The following is a 5,334-nucleotide window of genomic DNA, read 5'->3' on the forward strand; positions in this document are numbered from 1 at the left end:
GAGATTGACGCTTTTTCTCAAAGATTTTTGGAGATAACTTTTCTTGTACGAGAGTAGTTACTTGACCTAGTTGGACTTCAATATTATGGATCGATGCTTGGTGATTTCTTAGCAAAGCTTGTTGTTCCTTCATGAGATTATGATGTTCCCTTATCACTGCATCTATTTCATCGTGCCTTTTTTCAGAAGCCTCCATAAAACGAGCTAACATGTTCTCTAAGTCAACTTTCTTTTCGGCTGGTGGTTGTTCCTTTTGGTAGAAGCCTCGGCCTGTCTGCCTATATTTTTCTTCTTTTTACTTCTTGTACTATTCATATGACAACCACTCCTTCTTGGGTTTTCTCCAATCTTCATCATATTTATCCCCACTAGAATAGCAAACTTGAGCCTTTTTATTTCCATGTTCATCTAAATGGCATTCCTTTGTCTAGTGTGGACCATTGCATCTTTCATATCTAACTTTAATAACATGAATTGACTGGTCCATCTTGGTCATTCTTCTGTCCATGGTGTCAAGCATAGCTAGTATAGGAACCATATTTTCAGAATTCCTACCCGCAATACCTTTTGCTCCTTCATTTGTTGGATTGTGGTACTTACGAGAATGCTTTGAGAATTCTTCAATCAACTCATTTACTTCACCCATATTTTTCTTAGTAAGTGGTCCTTGAGAATCAAGGAGTTGCCTTGTCATGACATTCACCCCGTCATAAAAGATAGATACTTCTTGTTGTATGTTGAGGTCATTTTGAGGACAATTCCTTAGCAACCCCTTATAACGCTCCCATGCCTCATAAAGTGATTCACCCGGATTTTGCTCAAAGTTGGCTATTGCCTTCTTGAGTTTAGATATTTTTTTATAGTAGGCAGAATTGTTCCAAGAATTGCTCACGCATCTATGCCCAAGTAGTAATTACACCGGGTGAAAGTGCTTTCAACCAATCTCTTGCAGCTCCTTTAAAAGTAACGGGAAGCATCCTTAACAACATGGTCTCTCTTGGAACATTCGTGATATTGAAATAATCCGCAATGTCATTGACTTCATCTAAGTACTTGTAATCATCCTCATGATCCTTTCCATAAAATGGTACAACCTTAAGTGCAACAAGAATATATCCTTTCAACTCGAATGTTGCAATGGCGGGAATTGTAGGTCGTACTAGACCTAGACCAACATCGTCTCTTATCCGCTTCTTGTATGCTGCCATGGACATATCCACAATGTTTGCCATCTCATTTTCTGGCTCGTCTTTGTGTTCACTCCTTTCTAATTAGAATTCAGGCTCGGATTCGTATTCGGATTCTTGTGGGTTAGATATTTGATCAAAGCTTTCTACCTTTCTTTTGTCGTTTGATGATGTACTTGACTCTACCACTTTCTTTCCTGTTTTCTTTCCAAAGACTGATTTGAGATCCTGAAAAGTGACTTCTTTGGTGTTTCGTTCACTCCTGCGTTCTTATTCGTCTTTTGTCGACTCTGGATCTTCAAATGGTGGCACCAAAGGCGTGTTGGAACCTCTAGTCATGAACTACTGCAAAATAAACAAAAATAAAAACGTAAAACTGAACAAAAACAAAGAAAAAGAAAAATGACTGGATCAAAGGCGTGTTGGAACCTCTGGTCATGAGCTTTAAAAGCTCACGTCGTGAGTTCAGTTCTGAAAAAAAAAACTAAGCTGAAAAATAACTTTTTGCAGGTTTTACCCCACAAAAAGGATCGATTAACCTAAAGAAAATAAATTAACAACTAAAATTGTCATTCCCCGGCAACGGCGCCAAAAACTTGATGTGCCCAAAAGTACCTAACGATTTTAAATTTATTTCCTAACTAACTTAACTAACCAATATGCACCTAGGAAGTGTACCTAGTCGGATTGTAATGTAGTTTAAGTAAGTTGGAGTCGAACACAGGGAACGATTTTAATTAATTAATCTAACTACTATCAACTTAACATAAGATTCTAGCAAAGTAATGGTTTTTATCTAACTTTACAAGTTTAGATGAACCTAATTCCTTAACAATTATTCAATCAATTAACAAAAACACTTTTGTTAGTTTGAATCCACTTTCCCTCAATGGTTTTAAATAATAATTATGACAATTTTGTTGGTTACCAATTAAAATATTATTAGCAATTCAATTCCAAATTTACTAATATTCAATTAATTCATGTAGAGCTATGTATAATCACACATAATTTAACACATAATCAATTATTAAATAGAATTGGAGCTATGTAAGATTGAGTTGACAAACACAAATTATGGTTACAATATGAGTTCTCTAGCATAGCTAAATTCAATAATTCAATTGCTTATCTAATATTGGTTCGATCTTAGCTCTAATAATATAATATTCACTAAATTACTAGGTAATCAAATTCATGAGATTAATGGTCACTAACTACACAGAATGAGAATTTAAAGCAATGTAGTTATCAAATTAACCATGCTAGGTATAATCAATCAACCACAAGACATTAAACAACAAGAAAAGTATAAATTACAATAAGCAAACTATGAGTTCCAACTTCATCTACTATAAGCAAACTATGAGTTCCAACTTCATCTAGCTAACAGAAGCAGCTAGATTTAGCTACTCATTCTAACAAATAGACATAAACAAGTTATAGTTGAAAACATCATAATGTACCAAACTAGAAAGTAGATTATGAACTTCTTCTTCTTCTTTGGTATTAGAACCAATTCCCAAGCCTTCTTTCTTCTAAAATTCAACTCCTAGAACCCTTCTCAAGTCAGACAACCTCTTCAAACTCTTAGGGATGAAGGACTTATATATTTTCCGAAATATCCATACTCACGTCGTGAGTCCAGTTATTGTCCGTATCCAACATGGACTCTTACTCTGTGATGTTTATCTTCTAGAAGTCCTTACTCACGTCGTGGGTCTTTAATACTCACTTCGTGAATACATATTTTTGTTGGATTATTCATCTTTTTAGCCTTTATCCTCGAAAATTCCATTCTTTAACGCTTTCGGTCCATTTTCTTCAAAATGTCTTCTTTTTTGCTGCAAAATATAATTTAACCTTATAAGTATCATTTATCTATGCAAATAACCAAAATATTAATCAAAATGTAATTAAATATTGCCTAAAAATATGCAGAAGTATGGCAATATCAAGAGTAGCAGTAGATAAAGGTTCAAACCCAAGTGAGGAGAACCAACCTTTAAGGAAAAAATGTGAAAGGCAACTCAACTTTGGATTCGAAATCAAGATCTAGGAGCTTTGCAACACAAGAAGCTATGCGAAGAGTTATTAGCTTTAGCTGTTGTTATATAGATATTAAAATGGGTGTTTAGGTTGGAAAGTAAAAAAAAAAGACAACAAATGTCGTGAAGGAACTTTAAACCTTGACCCGTGCCTATAGGTAAATGGGTCGATCTTATCTTAGATCTTATCATCCGGTGTTTGAGGATGGTGTAGAACCATGATGTGACATGGGTTATAGTTGACAAAGTGATAAAAGTATGTCTTTCTGGGCATTAAATATGTAGAGGATTGTTCTGTAGAGAATGTTTCTATTGACTCATAAGTAAAGATTTTTTTTTATTTAAGATCATTCTATGATCTTATTAAAAATACTAATGTTGGTAATATCATGAAAGTTGTTGTAGTCTGACAAAGTCAAAACCCGAAAGGGACACGAAACGATAAAGTTCATGAATTCGTCATTTTAAAATCCTTATGGGATGAAAGAAATGGCCATGTGAGGAATTCAATTTAAAATTATTCATATTGATAGTGAAACTTTAATAAACATAGTTGATGTTTCAATCATGAAGTTAGGTCTATAGGCTGATAAGTTATCATAAAGGAACCTAAAACATTATTCCGTGTAAAACCCAATGGTGCCGGTTGAGATAGTATTATGTGAAAACAAGTACTGAGGAAAATCCTTACTTAAGGATTGGAAGGCGACTTAGAAATCACTATTCATATTTAGGTGATTTAAAAGAGAAACTGAAGTGTTAGCTAAGGAACTGAGTTTCCCACGAGTATTCCACCTCAATCAGGTGAGTACATAGTTGCTTTTATAAACATAATTTAATACAAGTATTTATTAAAAGCATTAACTATTTGTTGAAAGTCTAGATATCAATTAAATGCTTATTATATAGAATATGTTTTAAATGTATATTTAATAACATACATTGTGCAAACCAGATATGATTATATATGTGTTAAGTTTATATATGATATATGACATAACAATCTTAATAAAATTATTATTACTTAAAAAGATTAATATATATTAAATACTTAATACTCTGTGTTAAATATATACACTGAATTATGATAGTTTGTCTAAACAGAGTTGGTATTGAAATTGGACTTATAAGTGATGCTTAGTTCGAGTTAAATTGAATGAGTGTTTAGTTATAACATGTAAAGATATTACATAGGCATAAATTTGTGTTGGAGGTTGATTACAAATATTGTAATCTTGTCTAGTTATAAAGTAAGAACTAAAGAGGATGCTTAGTTCAATTAAGTTTGTATATTGGGTAGCGTCATATTAAGGACGTGTGATAGGAACGGATATTAGAGCTCTGTTATGTGACACTATCAGGTGTCGATGTTTGGATTATGTACCGAAGTATAATCGTGTATTTCTTTGGACAGCTAGATATTGTGGGTCTGATCAGGCAACTGAAATGGTATGTCTGGTCATCTACCAGAGTAATATGATAACACTTGATCATTCTAGACAATCTTGTGAATTATGTTACTAGTGTGGACTTATGAACTACAGATGTAGATGAAATAGGATACCATATTCCTCAAATAATTTGATGGCTTGAGTGCCTTTATGACTTACATCGACCAATGAATCCTATGGTTGTGTAGTCAAACCAATGCTCTAAACGATTCATCGGTTGAGTTGATTCTTTCTGATAATCGTGGACTAGTAATTGTGAGAATCGGTTGGGACGAGTATATATGTGTGTAATGTTTTATAAATATCTAAGTTGTGGGATATATCTATATTGTTTGGTAATAGTTGGTTTTGCAGGTTTTATAACTATGGATTATTATCATCATAATATTGTGAGATTGAAAACCTTATGCGTCTCACCAGGTTTCCCACTCTGACTCACTCAAATTATATGTATCACACGTGACAGGGCTAAAGCTGTTGGAACTTGATTAGGATGCAAAATGATTAAGATACAACTTACAATAGTGTTCAGGACCGTTAGGTATTTGTCGTTGTAACATATGTTGTGTATTGATTATGATATCCTTAGGGTTTTAGTTTCAGGGGTTTGCCTAATGTATATGTGATCTTGGTTTCACTAAGATCATG

The 5,334-nt window shown here is 33.5% G+C and overlaps 1 non-coding gene across 1 annotated transcript; it reads left to right on the forward strand.

The window, feature by feature from the left end:
* Positions 1–740: 740 nt before the first annotated feature.
* Positions 741–847, forward strand: LOC145071922 (small nucleolar RNA R71). The gene has a single exon (XR_013690883.1). It is a non-coding gene; the product is annotated as a small nucleolar RNA R71 (small nucleolar RNA).
* Positions 848–5,334: the final 4,487 nt, after the last annotated feature.

The sequence above is a fragment of the Lactuca serriola genome, chromosome 8, assembly GCF_051521515.1.
Source record: "Lactuca serriola cultivar US96UC23 chromosome 8, Lser_US96UC23_V15, whole genome shotgun sequence".
In the NCBI taxonomy this organism is placed as follows: Eukaryota; Viridiplantae; Streptophyta; class Magnoliopsida; order Asterales; family Asteraceae; genus Lactuca; species Lactuca serriola.